Source organism: Vipera berus (assembly GCF_964194415.1).
Source record: "Vipera berus genome assembly, chromosome: 2".
NCBI lineage: Eukaryota > Metazoa > Chordata > Lepidosauria > Squamata > Viperidae > Vipera > Vipera berus.
In genome coordinates, this window is record NC_138203.1 from 179,286,455 (window position 1) to 179,311,456 (window position 25,002).

The 25,002-nt window shown below is 39.3% G+C and overlaps 1 protein-coding gene across 1 annotated transcript in view; it reads left to right on the top strand.

Annotated features, from left to right (window-relative positions):
- The window catches only part of SHISA6 (shisa family member 6), a gene marked incomplete at both ends in the record, with an annotated part of 374,071 nt that overhangs the window by 172,744 nt on the left and 176,325 nt on the right, over positions 1-25,002 (top strand). The gene's annotated exons all lie outside the window — the stretch shown is intronic.

Below are 25,002 nucleotides of genomic sequence, written 5' to 3' on the forward strand. Positions count from 1 at the left end.
TCAATTGGAGAGACATTTTCATTATGAATCCTCCCGTGTACCTGCAGAAATGTCATCAGTCCTTCCTTTCCCTAACATCAGAATTACAAGGTCATGACCTTGAGCTATTGTAATGGCATATGGGGAAGACCTTGAGAGAGATAGGGAGAAGAGATGCTGCCTAGGGTACTGTCAGATAAGAGATAGTTAGGTCAGATAAAAGACTTACAAGATTGATGTTAGTCTTATCAGGTGGACCAGATAGGAGACATAGCCAGATAAGCTAATTCTACTTTATTGTAAAGTGACGTTAACAGAATCTTGCAAGTCCAAAAGTACAAATATCCTGCCATCTCCTTTACTGAGAAACTAGGGAGGATCACTTCTGAACCTCTTGCTATACCTACAATCCAGCTTCAGGCTATGCTACCTCTTATCTAACCATTCTCTAGGTAGCATCTCTTCATCATGTCATCCAAGATCTTTCCCACGTATCATTACAACTGTGCATAAACTTAGACCAGTCTTAAACTTAATGAATTACCTTCTACACAAAAAGAACTCCCTTGCCTGATGGAGTCTATGCAATTGGCAGAAACTCCAAGGTTGTTTGTTCTTAGGGATTCCAACCTATTACTGGCAATGTTAAGGTTGGGGCAGCTCAGCGTTCATGGCCACTGTGGTGAACATGGACCTTTTCCAAGTTATTGATGCTTGAATGCATACCAGTGGATGCACAACATATGTTTTTTGCCTTACAACCATGTTACTATGTGATTTGATATTAGAGGACATTATCATTAGACCTTTGCCATGCTTAGTCAGATGACTCTTGAATTGCTTTTTTGGTTTGCTGATATCACCCCATCCTCCATGGAGCCAGAACCTATTATTTCAGCCTGTGAGGTTCCAGACAGGATTTAGGATTTTTGCTGGACAGTTTGGCCAACATCTCAGAGCCTTTATGCATTCTCCCCCTATGGGCTGGCCCTGGGATGCCCCTTAGTTATCTGAGGAACCGCAAGAGATAAAAGTACCAATATATTAGCATCATAACATTAGGACATATGTTCCATCATTTTTGCCACCCTTGCAGACAAACATGGAGATAAGGAAGAACTATTTGAACCTTTAATAATAGCAATTTCATACTCAATTTTAGCATTTTCTATCATTGCTGACTCAGATTTTGGTCAGGAGTGCAACAGAGAGCATAACAATTTATATGGGATTATTGCAGGGCCATGTCATCACTAATCAATAGGTGGTTTAATAACTTCATATTACTGAATGCTGCTGGTCTAGCGATTGGTGCTGAAATCCTGTTACCTGTAAGTGGCTGAGATCTTCTCTAGCCAGCAATGAGATGGCAGAGTATCTGTTATCAGCAGGGAGAGTAGAGCAGCATCTGCTTTTATAGCATTGCCAAAGTAATTAGTTCAATATATAGAAAACATGAGTTATCCCTGCTGGGTGACTTAGTTACAATAAAAGCCCGTGAGAGAGGCTGAAGTCAGATATTACTTCACCAATTTAAAATTAAAACAATTGATCAATTGGCCTAACTGGAATTAGAAGGAAAATAAATGCACCTGAAATTTAAAACATAAAAATTAACAACTAAATTTGGTTCAGTGAAAACATTTAAAGTCTCATGGTATTGTGTACCTTATCTTGGTGCATGTCACACATTATTCTGTCAATGGAGTACGGATTTTTAAAAAAACAAAAGACCTCCTACAATTGGGGGTGGTGTTCTTACTTTGATTTGAGTTTTGAAATTATGGTGATACGGCTACCCAAAATACATTATTAGAGGTAGGCAGGTAAGAAGAAAAGGTCTATTAAAGAAGAATTAAATTTACATTTTATGTGCTCAGCTTGTAGATTGTTTATTATCCCAGTTATATTTATTTGTAGTTTATTTACTTCCTAAAGTTTTATTCTGTTGTAGCCTGTGAAAGCTTGTCAGACTACTGGCCATGACAACATATTTAAAAAAATGCAAATTGTACAACAAAGGAACACAAGAGAAATTCCACATATATAATAAAATGTACAGTTGCATTAAAATTAAGGAATGATGAGTCAACTCACACAGCATTTCAATTTCCGTGGTAGAGAACATTGCCCTCTCCAAGATAGCAACAAGAAGACCTTGATCCCATGTCACATTAAAGAGAATTCCACATAAGCAAATTTTACACTTTCTGTTCATACCTCCACAGATGTATGATGTTTCTTCTAGCCAACTGCATATACTCAATATTGTATATTTGGCAGTTTGGGAAAGGTTCCTAAATTTGAAATATATTCCAGATATAATAATCCTAAAAATCCTGTCAATCCCAGATTTAATGGTGAATATCCCAAGATCATATTAATTTATTTGATTCTTAGATTTAAAAAAAAGACTGCTTCTACAATTAACCAATTTCTATCCAGCCCATTTTGTCCAATTTCTATATGTCTGCTTTGTTTTAAAAAGACTCTTTCTTAATAAATACAATTGCGTCTCACTTTCCCTAATAAAGCAAAATTCTTTCAGGCTTTTCTACTTAGGACCAGAATATCTACCATAACATAAATATCTAAAACTTGATATGGAAGGCAGATACAAAATGCTAGTTTATGTATATGATTTTTTCCCCAAATAATTTATTGAATCTCTCAGAAGAACAGAGTGCAGAAAATAAAGACAGTCATATGAACTGTTCCTAGCTCACTTTAAAGCTACTGTATATTCCTCTACTAAGAGCCTTGGTGGAGCAGTGGGCTAATGCCTCCTTAAGTAACACCAGCTGCCTGCAATTAGTGCAGGTTCGAGTCCCACCAGGCTCAAGGTTGACTCAGCCTTCCATCCTTCCGAGGTGGGTAAAATGAGGAGCCAGATTGTTGGGGGCAATTAAGCTGACTTTGTAATAATGCCGCTTGGGGTGTGTGTGAAAGCCCTAATAAGCAGGCATATACATAGAATGAAGGCTACTGCTAAGCTTGTAAGCCGCCCTGAGTCTTCGGAGAAGGGCGGGATATAAATGGAATTAAAATAAAAATAATTTAAAAAATATTCATTACATGGCCATACACTGGGATGCTAAGAAATGAATTTTATCAATATTCTTCTAGCTATAAACTGCTTAATTTATCAAATAAATCAAGAGATTACTATTATCAAATAATCTCTTGCTCCACCTGGGTTCCTCTAACATTTTGAGGAACCCATCCGGGTTCCTCTAACACTGTGATAATGTTACATCCCCAATTTAAATATTATATGAACCTTGTGAGATATTGGAAACTTATACTTTTTTTTCCTGGTAATTTAAGTTTAAGTTTAAGTTTAAGTTTATTAATATTTCTATACCGCCCTTCTCCCGAAGGACTCAGGGCGGTGTACAGGGCAAGAGTAAAACATAAAGTTACAAAAATTAAAAAGTTATTAAATACATGCCCATAAAAAACAATAAATACATTAATAAAACCCCCAATAAAATGATAATAAAAACCCCAGCAATCCCACCCTCAGGCCAGGCCGGCTTGTTCGAACAGGTATGTTTTCAGATCGCGGCGAAAGGAGCGAAGATCCGGCGCCGTCCGGAGCTCAACCGGTAACTGGTTCCATAGCTCCAGAGCGCCCACAGAGAAAGATCTCCCCCTGGGGGCCACCAGTCTACATTCTCTGACCGGTGGCACCCTGAGGAGTCCCTCTCTGTGGGAACGCACAGGGCGAAGGGAAGTTGACGCCGGCAGCAGGTGTTCCCTAAGGTACTCCGGCCCCCTGCCATGTAGGGCTTTAAATACCATAACTAGTACCTTGAATCTCACCCGGAAGACAACTGGCAGCCAATGCAGCTCACGGAGCAGAGGTGTGACATCGGAGTATCGGGAAACTCCCAACACAACTCTCGCGGCTGCATTCTGTGCCAGTTGGAGCTTCCGGGTGGTCCTCAAGGGCAGCCCCATGTAGAGAGCGTTGCAGTAGTCTAGTCGTGAGGTCACGAGTGCGTGAGTGACCGTGCATAGATCATCCCGGCTTAGATAGGGCCGCAACTGGCGCACCAGGCGAACCTGGGCGAAAGCCCCCCTAGTCACAGCTCCTATATGGTCTTCCAGGGTGAGCCGTGAATCTAGGAGGACTCCCAATTTGTTAAAATGTGAACTTTCCACTTCAAGAATTTTGTCAGTGTTGTAAGTTCTAAGATATATCTTAGAATACAGACTCAGACAAGGTGCAGGCCAACTCCCATTGGGAAAAGTGTGTGTTTATTACAAGACAGGAAGATTACAAAATAAACTTTGCTCTTTGTAAAACAAGGGTGTGAATCTTTCCTTGGTAAGATTTGTATTTCTTGTTTTTCTTTTTGAAGTTATTGAATCTGTACTTGTTCTTAGATTCCTATTCTGCTTTTTCTAAATGCTATATTTATTCCTGTTTACTACATTTCTAATCTATAGCTATAGTCTTTATTTTCTTATTTTTTAATCTTTGTTTGTAAATATATAGCTTATCATCTCGACCTTATCTTCTGCCCCTCTTTCTTTTACAGCAAAGCAGGGTTTTTTATTGCCATAATGAGCCAGTAATCATTAGTATATACCGGTAGTTGGTCTTGATTACTCTGCCAGCTTAACACAGGGAAGACCTCACATTGATTTAGTCACATGTTTGAAGAGCTGACTTTTGTTTTTATAGGGAAAAGATGTGTGAGAGAAGGTTGCTTCACCAAAGCAAAGTCTCATTTTTAGTTCAGTAAAATGCTGAGACCTCCCTATTTTGCCATGGATTTTTGGTTGGGTGGGAGGAGGGTTCTAGTGTTTTACCAGAAAATTTGTGAAGATGAACTAACTAGTGGTATGTTCCTCTTTTCCTTAGGTGCATGGTACATAGAAATCTGTATGATTTATATTTGCATGTAATGGGTCGTCATTGTACTGCAAAATTAATCAAGCATTTATTTTAGCCATTAAGGGGTTGTTGTTGGGTTATACATTGTTGTGCTTTACCCTTGGTGAGACACTTCTCTAAATGGGATGGTCTTTCTCATCTTCAATCCAATTAACCTTGAGAAATAGATACTCCTTAGCAGTGAGGTGGTCTGAAATGTAACAAACTGAAAGATTCTTTAGCCTTCGTGGTCTCATTCTTGTCAGGAATCCTCAACTTGATGGACTCATTCTTGGCAGGAGAGCAAAACCTTCCAATCTATGATAGGCTTGTCTTCCTTGGTCTTTGGTAAAAAAAATGGTGAGTTGGGACCATTGAGAAGCAGGTGTTTTAATTATGGGTTGGAGCCTACATAAAATATTCAGAAACCTCCATGGGATTAAGCTTCAATGCAGACCTACCTGGGAGGATGCTGCATGATTTTTGGCTTTGGAGAGTCAGCCCACCATCACCACCATCATCATCTCTCTGGGATTCTGTGACTGGCAAAAGGGTATAATGTGTTTTTTCTTCATCTTATAGTATTCTTCAATATCCTTAAATATACTTTGATTGCTGTTTTGAGTATTGGCTTGCATTATGTTATATTTTTTCTATATTCCTGAATATTGTAAGATTATTATCTCAGGTAATCTTATTGTGTTATTTTCTTATTCTGCCTTTGAATAAAGCCTTAAGTATTCCTACTATGCGCTCATTGCTTCCAAATTTGTGGCTCAAATCTGCTGTGCTTGGGAACAGAGCATTACAGAGGGCAAAATGTTCATTTGAGACCCCAATTTCTTTGTTCTTGCATCCAAGGACTATATATAATTCTTGGATGCATACATTTTTTATTTTAATTCCATTTATATCCCGACAGAGAATGAGGTGGCTGGATGGAGTCACTGAAGCAGTAGGCGTGAGCTTAAATGGACTCCAGAAGATGGTAGAGGACAGGAAGGCCTGGAGGAATGTTGTCCATAGGGTCGCGATGGGTCGGACACGACTTCGCAGCTAACAACAACAATATCCTGCCCTTCTCTGAAGACTCAGGGCGGCTTACAAGCTTAGCAGTAGCCTTCATTCTATGTTTATGCCTGCTTATTAGGGCTTTCACACACACACACACACCCAAGCGGCATTATTACAAAGTCAGCTTAATTGCCCCCAACAATCTGGGTCCTCATTTTACCTACCTCGGAAGGATGGAAGGCTGAGTCAACCTTGAGCCTGGTGGGATGTGAACCTGCACTAATTGCAGGCAGCTGGTGTTACTTAAGGAGGCATTAGCCCACTGCTCCACCAAGGCACATACACACACATACATACATACACATACACACACACATGTATATACATAAATACATATACATACATGTGTGTATATACATTCACTATATACATACATACCTATGTATGTATGTATGTATGTGTAAAATTTCCTTTCATTCTATTATTTTTCTTACATCCTATAACTATACATTTTTTTCTATCCATTGTCTATATCTAATGAGGGTTTATTCCTACACAAACCTGCTTTTTGGAGAGCCAGCCACTTGCCTGTCTTAGTTTCTATAAGGGCAGCAATGCTACTGATCTCATTCCTGAGGCAACCCCCACAAGTTATGCCAGTGATGGGGAGACTCCATTACGATTGTAGATCAAGAACTACCTGTATATAAATTTCATTATTATTGCCATATGTTTGTCTCATGTCATGTAACCTATCTAGACAATTTTGCTATTAACGGCTAATTATGTGGCTCTTTCTGAATTTCATTTTTTATGGGATTTGTTGCTAATGCTTCCTGCAATATTAATTCTAATGTTTCCTTCTGAATAAAGCTGGTCTCAAAACATTGCCAACTTCTGTAGCAATTCACCTTGTCTCCAGTTTGCTTTGCTTTGGGTACTGCTTTGGGAGATACAGAGGTTATCTTTCCAAATTTTAATTATGGCTATTCAATTTTATACTCTGCCTTTGAAAAATATTTTCCTAACAGATATTTATTGGCATCCTCTTTTGCTTACTTGTATTTAATCATTTAGCCTTCTGATTTTATTCTCCAGTTCTGCTTGTGCTTGCAACAAACCACAATCACCAGTTTTCCTTGGTAAAAATGAATTATTTATGTCCCTTTCGTGGTGTACTACATGATATATTGTCATACATTTGGCAGACTTGTGATTTAAAAATCTAGTTCCGTTTCTGTATAATGAACATTACCCGTTGCATAGTGCAGTGTTTTACAGGGAAAGCCCAGCTATTAATGGCTTTGTTTATATTACCACCCTTGATTTTAAAGCTTTTCTCCTTATTTTACATATTGGGAATTGATTCCTTTTTGAATTGAGAATGCCAGATATTGTTTGTTTCTGGCCTCAACCCACCTCTAATAGTTACAACTTTCATCCATTCTCAGTGCTATGATTTAAAATCATTCCAAAGTTCATTCCCCCTATGTTATTTTTTTTACCAATATTCCATACTTATCCAGCACAAATTCAAAGACAATGGGTTTGACTCCTAATGGCATTTCATTTTTTTTAAAAAAAATCATTGCTCTGGTTGCCTAGTAGAGAGAATCAGGCATTATAGCTTGCTTGTGGCTCCTGATGCCTTAGTTCCCTACATTCATTTGCAGTCCTTACTGAACCAGGCAGTGGCCAATCCAGCATGGAAATTTGTTTAGAGTCCTTGGTGCTCTCTGAGCTTGGTTGTTTTTATACAGATGTTTCATTACCCAAACTAGGTAACATCCTTAGTGTTAGTGCTTGCCCTGTCAGTGTTAATGGGAATGGTCTTGGAGGTATCTGCATAAATTCAGCCAAGCTCAGAGAACACCAAGGACTTTTTATTTCAACCCTAAACTACAAATATTCTCCTCTGTCAGAAATTTGTTTTCTAAATTTTCCTATTTGGAATGGTTTAATTCTTTTGGTTAAGGCTTGTCTTGCTTGGGAGACCCTGCCAGTCTATATTATACCACTAGCCTAGCCTTAAGCTTCCTTGAGGGCTTCAGGCCTCACTCCCATGACAAGGTGGAATCTCTTGGTGGGGATTAACACTATTATCACAGGATAATATTTACAGTATATTTTAGGAGATGTAAATAAGTCAGGATGATGCAGTATATGATCACCCTTTCCTATAGAAATTTCTAACTGGAAATTGGAAGCCTTATCTTTTCATAAATTGGAAGACTGGTTTTGACCAGAAATTTTTTGAAGTAGCCAATAATGCAAGCATTAGAGTTGTTCTCAAAGTAGGAGTACTGCAAAAGAAAATCACTGAGCTTTCACCCTCAAAAAACTCTAGTATAGAGAGCTGACAATTAAAATTTTCATAATTCAGAAGGTTACTTTTCCTTCCTGTCATTTTGATTGGCATTAATTGCCTATGTCAGCAGAAGTTCTAAGATGCCGTCCAAAGATATATAATTGCTACCCTTATTATGGAAGCCTCCATTCTCTTTCCAATCCTATCCTCCATTCATCCACAGAAGGTTAAAAGGCAGAAGCAAAACCAAGTGTGAAACAATTGACAGTACCAATGGATACACAATATATAGAAATCTAAAACTTGATATAATTTCAAAAAACAATTTATTATATAAAATGCCAGTTCTGTGGCACACATCTATATACCACAAAAGCCAGGCTCATTTACATTAAAGACAGTCCCCAATGTGTTTTGAGAAAGAACTCCTAAATGGAAAAAAAATTAAACAGGAATTAAATGTCCAGAAAGAGAGGACTCCAAATTTTAGCATGTTCAAGCACAGAAAGTACTTGTTTTCCAGTGATTAGACTAGAGGAGCCCAATCTGAGCCTCTAGGTTCTAAACATAGCTCACAAAAGTTTTGTATGTTATCCCAAGTGAATAATTGTCTCTTTTCAGTTGAGTTCAACATCCAAGTCAGTTCTCTGATCATCTACCAAAAAATCAAAAAGTTATATTGTTTTGACCATGTGTGTTGTAAAGACATAGCAGACTCTGCACTTGTTTCCATCATAAAATGCTAGATTCGTCATCTCAGTCTCATAAATGGCACCAGGTTCAGCACAAGAATAGTCACGGATCCTATTTTATGGAGTATAATTCTATCACTTTTAGAGTTAAGGTTCAATTTAAAAGTTAGTCACAGAAAGGAAGAACAGAACCTTTGAAGGCATCCATCAATAGCATCTAGACACACCAGAAATATATATATATATATATATATATATATATATATATATATATATATATATATATATATATATATATATATATATATATATAGATCTAGAGTCTCGGGTTTCTTCCCGCGTTCCTTTCATCTTCAGAAAGTTGTGGCGACGTTTCGACGAAATCCCATCCGTCATCATCAGGCCGGAGTGTTTCTCCTGCTGCTACCAGGAGCAATGCGTGGTCTGGCTGTTCCTTTCTTTCCAACTGCCGGTGGGGCTGTGTTCTGACTGGGAGGAGGCGTGGCTGCTTTCTGATTGGGTGGGGGTGTCCTCCGGCTGGGTGGAGGCGTGGTTGTCTTCTGATTGAGTGGAGGCGTGGCTGTCTTCTGATTGGGTGGATGCGTGGCTGTCCCCTGATTGGTTGGAGGCGTGGCCGTCCTCCGACTGGGTGGGGTGTGTTCCGAATGGGTGGGGTTCTTTGTTGTGTTGTAATATCCTGAGTGTTGTGATTTGGTGTCCTGAGGAGTGGGCTGTGTAGTGGCCTCCAGAGCTTTGGTTTGGCTCCGAGTTCGAAACGTCGAAACGTCGCCACAACTTTCTGAAGATGAAAGGAACGCGGGAAGAAACCCGAGACTCTAGATCTACACATACAGACACCCGCGAGAATCTACGAAAACAATATATATATATATATATATATATATATATATATATATATATATATATATATATATATATATATATATATATATATTAGTTTCCATATGTTGCAGAGGTACATTGAATCTAGATATACATTATCAAATTCTATGACCTTTTAAAATTTAAGTTGTATCGGTGATATTATTTTTTCTTTGTTGACTCTACATTAAGTTACCATTCTCTCTAGATTTTTGTTATGGACTTTCCCTACATTCTGTCCAAATATCCACCATGACCAACCACTAGTCCTTTCTAGTTACTCTCAAATTATGATGTTGGGCTTAATATTGGAAGAAGCAGGCAATTAGTTCTTGATCATCTAATTCCCTGGATAGACTGGTTCTGCTGCCCATCTTGAAAGTTTTGAAGTTTCTGCACATCTGTGGTTTGCTCAAAATATCAGTATCATAATTTATTGCAGAATAATTCTGTCTCACTATATGATATCATCTATATGATAATCTTACTGCTTCTTTTAAACAAACAATGAGGGTAAGAATTTCACATAAAGTGTTACTGTTTTTTTATATCTTGAGTCAAAGATTAAGCCAGACCCCCAATTTCCTTAAGTATAATTATGTACTTTGGAGATAATTCTTATGTATGGCAAATTGTCTAGGTAAAGACAGTTTTGATAGCTGGCTTTTCACATATTTTTGTAAATTGGTGGCTGCAATTTTCATAACTAGATTGAATACATCTATTTAAATGGATAATTCTATATTCACCCCACAGGCATTTTAGCTCACATGTTGTATTGTCTGGTTTCTGAATTAGTAGGTAATTAGAAATTGCTGGCATCCCAATGAGCTGAACAGTCAATCACCAGAAAATTATGCCCAACTCATTAAAGTGGGTGTTTGTGCTAACTCAGGCAGCTTATGCTTTCTGGATTGACTCATTTTCTGTGAGTTTACTCAGATGTCTACAATTACCTAGTTTTTGCATTTATAATTACTTACCATTGTGGAGATAAGCTTTGTATCATTCCCAGTTCCATGCTATATTTTGCCATTCACAGAAAACTTTGATCGGGAGAGGCTCCCAGCACTTATTAGTACATAATAATTATACTGTAACTGGTAGAAAGAACTTTTCAGGCCAAGCCATAAAACCTTCATAAGAATAATGGCTAGCTTACTGCCAGATTGTTTGAATCACACAACAGGTGCAGTTATTGATCAGATGACTTTTTCCAAGAGTGCCAAACAGTTCCTTACAGAAATTGTTTGTGTGTGAGAAACAATATGTAATTATTTTTAAATAAGTACATTTATAAGAACACAAATATTATCTCAGTTATTTCTTTAACTGAGGAGCTTTTCTTAAGGAAGGGGATGAGCCTGGTATTTGTGGAAGAGCAAAATGACAAATAATGAAATGAGAAGTATGGCACAAGCCACACCCCTTTGTGATGAGAGGACCTTAAAAAACAGATTCAGTACTTAGTACAACCCATCCTTAGTTCATATCTGGTAGCAGATGACTTGAGTGTTTATAGTAGAAAGCTGCAGATCTCAAATCTCTTTTCTCATATGGGTCTTCATACTCTGGTTACCTCATCTGGCCTCATCCTCTTAACCACAGTGTGAGAAATTGAGCCAGCAATTAAAAAGTCAAAAAGGAAGAAATAATTTCTATTAATAGTGCTTCTTGGCATTACATTACAGGGTTATATGACTAGAACATTCAGCCTTTCCTTCAAAGATAGACCCATTTTTATAAAAGATAAATACATTCAAACTTTATTGAGAGTAAGATAAGATGGATCTTAAAAGCCCCTGTAAAAATTAAATATTATCATGCAAAGATTTAGTTGTGAGGGGGAAATATCACAAAAGCAGTTGAGGACAGGTTTTTCTTCTTCTTTATATAGTCTGGAAACTGACTTGTGAACAGGAATAGAATGGAAAGACCTGGAGATCTGAACTACATTTTCTTTCAGGCCTGGTTCTTGCTAATATGTTTACCAGAAGCCAGAATATCCACTGATGGCTCTAAACAGAACTGTCATGCAATAATCCCTTTTGGTATCTACAGGCATATTAACAGTACTTCACAAGGTTTATCAATTGTATTAGGAAACAAATACAAGAGATAAAATAAATTTGGATGGCCTGGATAATTTGCTATTAATGGTGTCAAATAGTATGCATGAATATCTTCATAAAAAGACAGTACAGAAGAAAATGAGCAGTGGTTTCAGCATGACAAGTTCCATGTGGGTAAAGCCATTTCTTATAGAAATTTGTCTTATACCTCCTTACCAAGACAAGTGTCATAAATCATAATAAAATCATAATCTGCCTGTATTTGGATATTTCAAATAAAGGTATCTCAGATATCTAGATAGACTAAAGTTAAAGTTTAAGCACCCATATAGCACACTGGATTGAGCATCTTGTCATTCCTTAACTTGGCTTTGGCTGGATCATAACCTAAGGTTAATATGGCTTCCATAGAGCAGCCACAATAAATCTACTTATATAAGATGAAGTTTTTCTATTTGCTGATTAATTGATTAGAGGAGATTGGATAGATGAGACCATTATGATGGAAAATTGCTTCTAACTAATAGTTCAGGGTGTTGAACCTCATCATATGAATTTTGATTATACCAGCTTCTACCTGGAGAATGACATTGTGTATACATTGTAGTATCTACAAGATATCTGACAAGAATTCAGACTTCATTAATCCATTAATAAATCCATTAATGAAGCATTTATAGAAGTTGTACTTGGGCTTTAACAATTAATAACTGAATTGCAACTAGAATGCTCCCCAAGGACTGTAACCAAATGTAGGGAAATCGGCTTTGGAATAATCAAAAGTTGCATTCCATAGGAAGAATTCTAAATGTACATTCTGGCTTCTATGGCTTAAAAGATATAGAAATATTTAAATGGTTTAACCTGTTGCAATGCATGACTATTTAGTAGCCATTTTTGAACTTTAGAGCACTTGCAAAAACTGTAACCTCAGCCTCGTCATAATTTATCTCCAATATTGTATTTCTTCTGAGCAAAAAATCATAATGCTCTTCTCAGGCCATCCTGTGTTAATGCCAATACAACTACATTATCTCCGCAGAAGAAGGCTGAAATGTACCTAATTGTCAAGTTTGGTGGGCGATGTGTCAACTTATCCAAGTTTGAAACAAAAGGATTTATATAGTAATTGAAAAGTATAAGAGTTAGGATACCAGATGCAAAACTCTGTTACTCTTTGGGATTTCCTCAGTATAATTGCTCAGGATGGAGCACCAAACTCTTATTCTCAAGTTGTCAGTTCTTGCAAATGTAAAAGCAAATGTTAGTACTGTAGAAGATTCCCTCAGTTGTTCCAATAATCTATTCCTGGAAATTGGGCCAAAGGCAGAATTAAAATCCACAAAGGCAGCATATACTGTTGACCTTGAATTATTTGATATTTTCCAATAAAAAAATATAGAATTAGTACTAGTAGAGCCTGGTCTATATGGAAGTAGCCTTTCCCTAAAGCAAGCCTCCTAATGTGCCAAGATAATGTGCCTCAGTCCAGTAGCTTCTCTTTTAAATGAGTGGCATACATTTTGCTGATTAATATTAAGTGAGCTAATAGGTCAATAGTTAGAAGCAATCTTCCCTTTGTCTGTTTTATAAATAGATAATATAATCACTAGACTCCATTCCCATGGGAGTGTTGCTGTATTATCAATATAAGCAAAAAGGGAAGCTACCATTAATATTATTATTGTAGTTGGTTACACAGTCAGCCAGATATTTAGACTGGATTTGGATTTCTAACTCCAATTCTTGCATTACAGTCCCCTGCCACTGTCGTATGAGTATTTGGGTACAATTCGTGCAAATGGCAAGTACTGTATGTTTTTTTTAACTTGTGCCATACTTCATTAATCATGGAATTAGATGACAAAGTAATTTTGGGACCAATGCCCACATTTAGGACAACAGAAGTCTTCAATGCAAAACTGGTGAAAGTCTGGTCAGTTTCAGGCAGCTGCTGGGAGCCAGTGGAGGATCACAGAGCTGAGCTGTTTGGTTGCTGTTAGCACATTTTTAGGGCATTAGCCTTCCTTTTTTAGGGAAGCCCTGCACAGTGTAGAAAAGCAGCTCAAAAAGACATAGCTTGTTTAAGCAATCTCTCAGCCCGGTGCAGGGACCAAAAAAAGAAGAAGAAATAAAAAATGGGTCAGAGGACACTATAGCAAACAACTTAATCTGAATGACCTGGCAGGAACCCGCGATTCATTCTCTCTCTCCCTCTCTCCCTCTCTCTCTCTCTCCCCCTCTCCCTCTCCCTCTCATACACACACATACACATAATTCAGTTAGTAACCATGTCACTTAGCGACTATTTCTCCAGTACAAATTGCAGTCACTAAATGAGGACCACCAGCAAGAAACATGAAGTAACTGCCTCAAAGGTAGCAATTAAGTAAGGGTCACTTCCAATGGCTCCAATAAAAAGCATCCTCTGCAGTTTTGTGAGCAAGAACAGACTATTAAAGGGCGTACAGAGCCACTTCCCTCACACTGGAATTAACATTAGATATCTGCTGGATAGGCTGCAATTTATCAGTTCAATGGATAGTTATTGCTGCTGCTGCTACCTCTAAGGGCAATGGGAATTAATATCTGGCGGGGGGGGCAGGATTGAGAGAATTGCTGTCTCTGTTGGAGGTGAATCTATTACTAGGGAGACTGAGATCCTTGGCTGCTGCTTTTTTCCCCTTCTGTGATTCGAACTTGTGCCTGGAAGAAAAGGAACCTCCTTGCTCATCTTGTTCATTTAACTGGTTTGCCAGACCATAGTATTAGTGAATGAAATCACTGAATGAAGCTCCTTTTCAGCACTCTGGGTTGCCTCTGGCCCTTGCTTTTTTTGGATGATTAACCAATTGGTAAATTCTTCTAGGGGCCAAATGTCTGCCTACAAGTTAACTAGTTCTCACTTTGATCATATTGTTGTGATTCAGGGTCAGCCTGTGGGTTCGGCAGTTGGGTCGGATGACTCAGAGGAGGAGGGGGGTGTTGAAGATCTTGCTGATGAGAGCCCTCAGCCAGGCCCCTCCCACCTGGTCACGATGGAGACCCAGCTGTGTGAGCCTGACAGCGTGGATGAAGATGACCCACAGCTGGCCCTGTTCAAGGACGCCCGACGCAGGAGGCAGTCAATCAGGAGTAAACAGAGGAAGGCAATGGGGCACCTCGGAAGGAGGCAGAGAGAAGCCACGCCCTGAACTGTATAAAAGGGGAATGTGTGGGATGGCTGGTTTGCTGAAGGCAACCGCTTGATTAGTTCCTGTTTCATGGTTGGTGTCTTGTTTTGCTGTTTTATGTTAATAAATTTGGCAGGCTTAATTCCAGCCTCTTGCCGTTTGTAAAGGGGTTGTCCCTGCCTTTTCTGCAGGGCCGGTAGCAGGCTGGTACAGAACACATATTGGAGCAAGAAACTATAGGGGTTTATGACTGTCCTCTCTGCCATGCCTTGTATATTTCCCTACTTATCTTGCCTGGGATTGTAGGTACACAAAAGAGGACAAGCCACTGCTACCACCTCTAGACGGCAAAATCCAGTCTCATGAGAAACATTTCAGCATTTAGTGAAGAGCAAGCAATATTAAAAAGATTTATCTTGAATATAAAACATGCACAGTATAATACAATGCCTATTACATGTAGCAAAAATCCACATCTACTCTTAAAGACCCTTCCTTCACTTCTCCCAGGAACTGTCCACAGTTCTCCACTTGCTCATTGCAGGCAGTCAAAAACTCTGCTGTTTTGCAATATCAGGAAATGGGGGTTTTCCATAAACACAACACCTTTCTCCATTCCCATCAGGAGGAAGGTGCTTAGTTGCAGGTACCTCCAATCTTTTACAACCAGAAATGATGGCTCTCTGGGGTCTGCTAACTGAGGCAGTGAGAAGGATGTGGAAAAGCAGAGACTCCACTGACTATCTATTGACGGTGATATATGTACTAAATAAGCTTCAGTATGATAAAAAGCACTAGGTGAAATCTAGTGTGCCTATTGAGCTAAGGCCCTGATAATATTAAAAAAGAACAAATGGAGGGGACTTATGTCTCTCCATCCATCATCCATCCATCTCTATAAATGATGTATATGTTGAAGTGTCCTTACTTTTCCCTGTTCCCTTGAAGAGTCGAGACAAATAACTATGGTCTCCTACTTTGGTTGCAATCGTAGCATGGGAGATTTGATACAAAGAATAATTTTGGGAAGCAAGCAGATATTCAAAGGGGTAAAATATTCTCCTGTTCAAATGAGTACCATAATCCAGCAACTTTCCCTACATAGGGAACATAGCAACACCATTACAAGAATTAGGTAGCTGATGAAGGAATCTATTTTATACCACTGAGAAACTTCAAGAGATGATGGTATTTATTATATTTTAATAAATAAAGTAGAAATCTATTTTAAAGCATAGGCCACAGTTCAATTTTGATTTACCCTCAAAAGCATAAATACAAGTGATAGACCAACACAAATATGTGGGATGGTAACATCCACAAGTGGCTCCCTTCATTCTGATTCATTCATACAGACACACACACATCTATATTCATTTATATATAACCTCCACTCTCATACTCTCATTCAACACTCATATGGAGAGATTCTTGCTCTGCAATAGTTTGGTTAGAAATAACTTTCATTTAATGAATAAGGATTTTTTTCCAGAGTACGGAGATAAGTTAATGGTAAAGAGTAGTATAATCCTATTAGCTTTCTCTCTTTCACCCTCTCTTCCCACCCCTTAGCTTCCATGGTCAAACGTTATTTGCATTTGTCTGTGAGAGCCATTTTTCAAACATAATGGCATGTAGGAAAGGTATCAAGGTAGTGAAATGTGATCCTAATCAATTAATAGAAGCATGAGTTTCTTCTGCATGCAAGAAAGACTAGGGAAAAAATAGAAGCCAGAGATATCTGAAGTGAAAAGCTGGGAAAACAGATGGAAAACTATAAGCAAGGTATTTAGTTAATTATTGTAAATAAACTAAGAAACTCTTAAGATAGTTTATAAAGAACAATCCAGATGTGTGAGAGGAAACTAAAGGCTGGGATTGTGAATGAAAGGTAGGCCTTGTATAAATGAGATTCAAAAAACTAGACAACTATTAGACGGAAACAAAACAAAACAAAAACAACCTAGGAAAACTGTTTGTTTCCTATAATCCACTCATAAAATTGGCATTATAAAGCTTGTGTCTGAATCTTCAATGAGAAACAGTTACTTTGATTCTAGGACAAATGATAAGAATATTTGCATTATAGAACAATATTTGCATTTGGGAATTTATTCTGTCTGATAATTGTGCAATCTCTCTTTTATAAATGTACATCTCCCCACAATTAAGAAGCATAATTCTTGCTTCATTTGGTCAATTGTGCAAACCAAGTATTTAAAAAAAAAACAATTAAAGCATACACACAGGAAAACCACCCAGTGGTTGTAATTATGTTTGCTGTTTTCTTCTCTTTTCTGAAATAGCTCATTAAAATGATTGTTTAGGACTGATTTGACACTGTACAAAACTCTCCTTTAAACTGAACATAAACTGCCAGGAAAAAATGTATTGCTTCGCAGATAAGTAACAAATAATCCATAACTCTCTGTGCCAAGGGAGTCACAAGCAAAGCATATTGCTTTATAGAACATTTTCCCCCATCAACTTATAATATTTTCTAGAGTCACCCAAGTATAACTGTGGCAAAATAATAGCAAGAGGGACATATTTCATGCCATTTCAGTGATGATTTGGAAATGCTATGAAGACACTAGAAATTACTAGTGGGAAATGGTCATAGTGAATGGCTACACCAATCATTCAGTTATGCTGGGACATATAAAGACTTCCATTTCCAGTTACATATACACATACACTTTATATTTTGTGGTGAAATGATATTGTTTTATTTTTCTTTAAGTTAACCAAAGCCTGCACAAGAGAGGGAACAAATGATTAAATGAATGTTGGAGCATCAATCCCTGTAAGATATGTACAATGGACATTTGTTAATTGACTGTGATAGCACATGTAAACATCAAGATAAAAATAATGACTAGATTCATACCATTTGAGCATCAAAACCCATTTTAAAAGAAAACTCAAATGCTCTCCTGAAACCAGAAGTAAAGAGGCCAGTTGTATTTCTGGTGGTAGCATGTTTCACACAGCATAGAAATGTGCTTCCTTACTTGTTCACTCCTTACTTCACATAGGAACAGAGATTTGTCAATGAGTAACCTGACAGGAGGGACAGAATAATTCTGAACAAGATGGTCCCCAATATAATCCAGCATGGTACTATGCTTTCTAGATAATAACTAGTGCTTTAAATTGAGCTCAGAAGTCTACTGGCAATCTGTTGATCATAGGAAACATGTAACTGTCCTGCAGCAGACTGGCGATGAAAAAGAAAAGAAATATTTTAAACTACTGTTTGTGCATATGCACTAATTCTTAGTAATGAAAATTTATCAGGTTCTAATGTGTATACAGAACACAATCCCCTAGTCCAGGGTGTGCCTTTCCAGGAGATTGATCTTCCACCTTACTGATTACCTGATTTCTTGTGAATTATTTTTTTCTTTGCTCCTCTTTCACATCACCTTAGAATGGAAATACACAAGTGATGCAATTGGAGTTTCTGCGTATGGTAAGTGAGCTCTTTGAGATATGTTTAATTCTTCAGAAATCCTGCTGTTAAATTCCCTTGATTCTTTTAGAGAGATAATAATACTCCATTTTGTAAAGGGAAGCCAGAATCTGATTGTCTTGTTATCATTCTTTTAATTGTGACTTTTGTTCTTAAACAAAGAAAGGAAGATGAAAGGAAGCAGAGAAAAGTATATATTTACATAAAAGTAATTCCAGTAGATGAGTAAAATCAAAGGAACCAATTTACAAGGCAGGAAAAGGTTACTACTGATTAAATGCTCTGTAATCTTCATAATCTCTTTGGAACTCAGTTTATGCTGCTCAGCAGTTACTGTATTAAAAATAGCTTCATGGTTTATACCTCCAAATCTTTTCAAAGCTATTTAAATGTCTCTTTTATGCACTTGGGAATGATTGCCCTACATTTGGATTTATGTGAAGGTTTCTGAAAGAAAATAAATTTCTATAATAGATATTTTCATAATCTTTATTTTGTTCAGTTTCACAACACTGCTCTGTGTCACTTTAGTTCACCATTTTTAACACATGATCTGTGAAAATGAGTCTTGAATTTTTGCTTGCAGAGGGAGTAAAAACACAGTTTACTGTATGCATGCAGTCACTCTGCATTTAATGCTCATATAGGAAGTCAAACCACATGCTGTCCAGACACACCGCATAATCCAAAGCTCTCAGCTGACATAACTGTGATGTCACCAGCTGTTCAGGACAAAGAAATATCTAGAATATCATGATGTTGCATATATATCTAGTGCAGTTCTCAAATCAGTTACAGTAATGTTATCAGATGGATGGATAATAGGTGATCAGGAATTCTAGATCCTAAGCACTGGCCCTCGGGCTCAGTTGGGCCTGTTGCTAACATACCTGGTGCCCAGCTGTGTAGCAACGGCCCTGCCTGAGCTGCTCGACACCCTCTCAGGGTTGACGGTGGAGTTTCCCAGACTTATAGTTCTGGGCGACTTCAACCTGCCTTCCCTGGGAGAGTCGTCAGAGTTAGCTCAGGAGTTCATGGCTTCCATGACGGCCATGGACCTGACCCAAGTAATTCAGGGCCTGACTCATGGGGCGGGTCACACTCTTGACCTGATTTTTCTATCTGGGCAATGGTTGGATGATCTGGGAGGGGGCTTGCCAACTATTGTCCCCCTGTCATGGTCCGATCATTATCTCCTGCGGCTGGTCTTCCGCTGTGTCACCCCCCCGCCGCTGGGCCGTGGAACTGACCAGGTGGTTCCGTCCCAGGTGCCTAATGGACCCAGAACGGTTCCAGATGGTGCTTGGGTCCCTACCTATCTCCCTCACTCACAGCCCGGTCGATGCCTTGGTGGATGCCTGGGAAAGGGCGGCCACCGAGGCACTCGACCGTGTTGTACCCTTGCAACCCCAGACCCGGCACAGATCCCGTTGGGCCCCATGGTTTTCTGTGGAGCTCCGGGAGATGAAGTGTCGGAGACGGGGTCTAGAGAGCGGTTGGAGATCCACCCGGTCTGAATCTGACCGATTGCGACTAAGAGCCTTTACAAGGTCTTATCTCGCTGCGATGAGGACGGCGAAGTCTAATTACTTTGCTGCCCTCATCATGTCTGCAGATAATCGCCCAGCCGCCCTGTTTAGGGTGACTCGCTCTCTCCTTAATTGGGAGACAAGGGAGGATCCCTTATAGGGACGGGCTGAGGAGTTTAGTCATCATCTGGTGGACAAAATCGCTCAGATCCGGACCAGTTTGGACTCTGACTGGGCAGAGTCTGGCATGGAGGAATCAAGCATGTTATCTGGACTGAGTTCAACCCTGTTTCCCCCATTGACGTGGACAGAATCATGAGAAGACTGAGCTTCACCACTTGTTTACTGGACCCGTGCCCCTCCTGGCTGGTTTATGCGGCTCGGGAGGAGACACGAGGCTGGTTCCAGGCAGTAATATCTGCTTCCTTGAAGGAGGGTATCTTCCCTGCCGCCTTGAAGGAGGCGGCGGTGGTGAGACCCCTCCTCAAGAAGCCTGCCCTGGACCCGGCTGTTTTAAATAACTATCGCCCGGTCTCCAACCTTCGCTTTCTTGCGAAGGTTGTTGAGAACGTGTTGGCGCATCAGCTCCCTCTGTTCCTGGAGGAAACTGATTATCTGGACCCCTACCAATCGGGTTTCAGGCCCGGGTACAGCACGGAGACGGCATTGGTCGCACTGGTGAATGATCTCTGGCGGGCTCAGGACAGGGGATGTTCCTCTGTCCTAGTCCTTTTAGATCTCTCAGTGGCTTTCGATACCATCGACCATGGTATCCTACTGCGGCATCTCAGGGGGTTGGGAGTGGGAGGCACTGTTTTACAGTGGTTCTCTTCCTACCTCCTGGGCCGCTCGCAGTCGGTGTTGACAGGAGGGCAGAGGTCCGCCCCGAGGTCTCTCGTTTGTGGAGTCCCTCAGGGGTCGGTCCTCTCTCCCCTCCTGTTCAACATCTACATGAAAGCGCTGGGCGAGATCATTCGTGGTTTCGGGGTGGGGTATCATCAGTACGCTGATGATACCCAACTTTTTCTTTCCACCCCGAACCAACCCAGTGATGCACTCGACGTGATGTCCCGTTGCCTGGAGGCGGTCCAGGTTTGGATAGGGAGAAACAGGCTTCATCTCAATCCTGCCAAGACTGAGTGGCTGTGCATACCGGCATCTCGGTTTAACCAGGTTGTTCCATCACTAATGATGGGGGGGTGAGGTGTTACCCCCCGTCGATAGGGCTCGCAACCTGGGCGTCCTCTTGGATTCACGGCTCAATTTTGAAGACCATATAGGAGCCATGACCAGGGGGGCTTTTGCCCAGCTTCGTCTGGTGCGCCAGTTGTGGCCCTATCTGGACCGAGATGCCCTACGCACAGTCACCCATGCGCTCGTGACCTCCCGGCTAGACTACTGCAACGCTCTCTACATGGGGCTGCCCTTGAGGACCACGCGGAGGCTGGTGCAGAATGCGGCCGCGCGAGTTGTTATGGGAGTTTCCCGATACTCCCGTGTAACACCTCTTCTCCGTGAGCTGCATTGGCTTCCGGTTGCCCTCCGGGTGAGATTCAAGGTGCTGGTAATGACCTATAAAGCTCTAAATGGCTTGGGTCCGGATTATCTAAGGGAACACCTGCTGCCGGCATCAACTTCCCATCGTCCTGTGCGCTCCCACAGGGAGGGCCTTCTCAGGGTGCTGCCGGTTAAGGAGTGCCGGCGGGTGATCCCCAGAGGGAGGGCATTCTCTGTGGGCACGCCTGCCCTTTGGAATGATTTATCTGTGGAACTTCGGACCGCCCCCGATCTGCGTTCATTTCGCCGGGACCTGAAAACCTGGTTTTTCGATCTATCAGGCCTGGACTGAAGGGGTTTTAGCTTTTTATATATTGTTTTAATTGTTGGGCTTAATTAATTTAATTTATTTTAATTTTATGTTATCTTTATATTGTATTTTATGCTGCCCTGTAAACCGCCCTGAGTCCTTCGGGAATAGGGCAGTATAAAAATCTAATTAAATAAAATAAATAAATAAACTGGTATGTTTGAGTTCTTTAAACACCATGTACTGGTTGTGGGCTATACTCCTTTAATATGTACTTTATGAAAAGGAAAAAACAATATGGAGGTAAATATACAGTAAAGTCAAATTATAAAATACATTTTAAAAATCCCTACGCCTCTAAAACTATCATCAGATTTTGCAGATTAATATTCAGCTAATGCCAGTGTCCCCTTTCACAACGATCTTTTCTGCCAATGCCACCCTTCCCTTTTGCTATGGTAAGATTTAAGAGCAACAGCAAGGAAAGAACTCTGCTGTTCTACTGAGCTCTTTCCCTTTTTTTCTAATAATAGATCAAGTATTTATTTATTTTCTTCAGATAGAAGTTGAACTATCTTTTTTTTAAGGATCAGGACTTCTCATCTCTAGCTGCCCCAATACTGTCTTATTTACAACTGGGGCATCCTGTATTTTATAGCCATGGCAAAAAAAGTCTTTTCTTTCTTTCTTTCTTTCTTTCTTTCTTTCTTTCTTTCTTTCTTTCTTTCTTTCTTTCTTTCTTTCTTTCTTTCTTTCTTTCTTTCTTTCTTTCTTCCTTCCTTCCTTCCTTCCTTCCTTCCTTCCTTCCTCTGTGTAGAACAGTGGTACTTTCTTTTGATGTATAGCTTGATAATGATATACTGTATTCATCAGCCCCACTGACAAATAAAGCTCCCATTCAAACAACAAGCAATTAATAAACTCATTAATGGATGCCACCCTGTTGAAGCATATGCAATAATATGTAAACAGTAACTGGAAGAAAGCCTTCTTTTTAAAAATACAACAACAACAGATGATTAATAGGGTTGTGCCTAAACATCTGTGGCATCCCTATGCACACACCAAGAAAGAATAAAAATAAAAAAGTATGGACTTCATCTTGGAAATCCATAAAGAACACATTCTCCAAGTATGCACTGAATCCTTCCAACTCCATTTCTTTTATTATGTCCTTGCATCTTAAGAGAACTTTTGATAAATCAAAGATTAGCATAAGGAAATGGCTGCAAGGCAAGGCAACAATCTGAAATTTAACAATATATGGAAGAGTAGAGAGGAATATTCTAACCTATTCCTTACTTAGCAGGACAGGTCTTGAAATAATCCATTTACCATCTTGAGATACTTCTAATAATTCTCGTTTTACCATCTCAGAAAGTTGTTTCCCACCATGTAATAATATTACCTTCCCTTCTGGTCAGGTTTATTAGACTATTCATTCCAAAAAAGTAATCATTGAAAATATAAGAAGATTTAAAAGAAACAATAAGATGAGTGTAATAATAAATCAAAACAAACATTCATGACAGATGACTAATTATAACTAGTTATTGAAAACATGACATGGCTTATTCATAAAAAATCATAGGTTTTGCATTGATATATGGGAACCTATTTCTGAAATCATTAATCCAATTTACTCTAGAATCATCCTGGAATGTATTGATCTCTGTAATCTAGAGAATTGATTGATCTCTGATCCCTAGAGAAACATATGGGCTATGAACAATATTGTGAACAAGCTGTACAGAAGTCATCAAATCACTTTCATTGGGAGTTATTAAGAAGAATATAGTTAGGCATCATTTTGGAATATTGAATTTCTAATTAGAAGGGGACTTCTGGCAACAAATAGAAGCTCCTCTTGGTAAAAGGATGGATGCACCTTCCTCTGCATACAGATGAAATTTTGGATTCACCACCTTATTTTAAAGATAAGCAAATGAGCAGTGTGATGGCCTAGAGGTGGGGAGCTCTTTCCTCACAATCAGGAGGATGTAAATTTGATCCTAGGTAGCGGCAGATATTTGTCTCTCTGGGCGCAAAGGGAAAATATCTGCTGTGAGCTCCACATAGGCATTGGGAAGGGCATCCGGCCAGTAAACACTCAGCTCCAGACTCTACCACAATGCAATGGATTACAGAGTTATTAAAAGAAAAAAACATTTTAAAGACTAGCAGTGCAGTGCAAGAAGGAAATTAACTCTACCATAAACATGCACATGAATCCCATAACAAAGGAATTTGCATGACAAGGTCAGACATATGTTATGAATCCTCTCCGTCCTTCCTCCGCTATGAAATCATTCTCAGAAAGGAACAACGTGCATTAGAAAAACGGCAAGAGGAGAGATAGGGTGTCATTCTTCTCATGCTGCTCATCTTCTTCCTGAAGCCCTTCTTCAGCTGACTGCTTTTACACTCACCACAGCCCTGGACCTTTAGACACTAGAGCATTTGTGGTTTTGCAGGGTGGATCATAGTTCCTTGATGGTGCATTGCTACCAGAGGAAGCCAGGTCCATAGCATCTTCACATAAGAAGAATCTGGTAGCGAGCAATGGCAGAAATATTCTGATCCTAAAACGTTCTGTCAGATAAAGAGTTATAGGCAAGTAGCCCAATTGCATCTATATAGCACTATGAAAAATTATTCCTCCAGGTTTGGAATGTATGAATTTCTGCCGATATCCTTTTCACTGAACACTATCAGAACTTCATGTGCAGGTTCTATTTATAAGTGGAATCTGAACAAATATCAAAGTTTGGGGCTGGTTCCATTAAAAAAAATCGTCCAAAATGCAGCGTGTAAGTATGGAAACCTAATCCTTACGTATAGTAACTGCTTTCACCATACTCTCCATACTTGCAATCAACACTTCCCATAATTATTTAGGCTCTCACCATATAAGAATTTGGCCACAGAATTTCTATGGAGTTTCACCTGATATTTTAAAACAATGAATTTGTTCTTCATTCTTTGATAAAGTTGCTAATATAAATTTGGACTCATTGTCTGGTTATACGATCCACTTATGCTTTGGTTGAGCAATAGAAGCCATGATTTTCTTCTGTAGAATTCTCTGATGCAAGGTAGAATTCATCCACGAATGAAGGCTTTGGTATCTCACCAATACTTCCATGTTTAGTGTTTTGGGCTTCTGCCAGCTATAATTTTATTTTT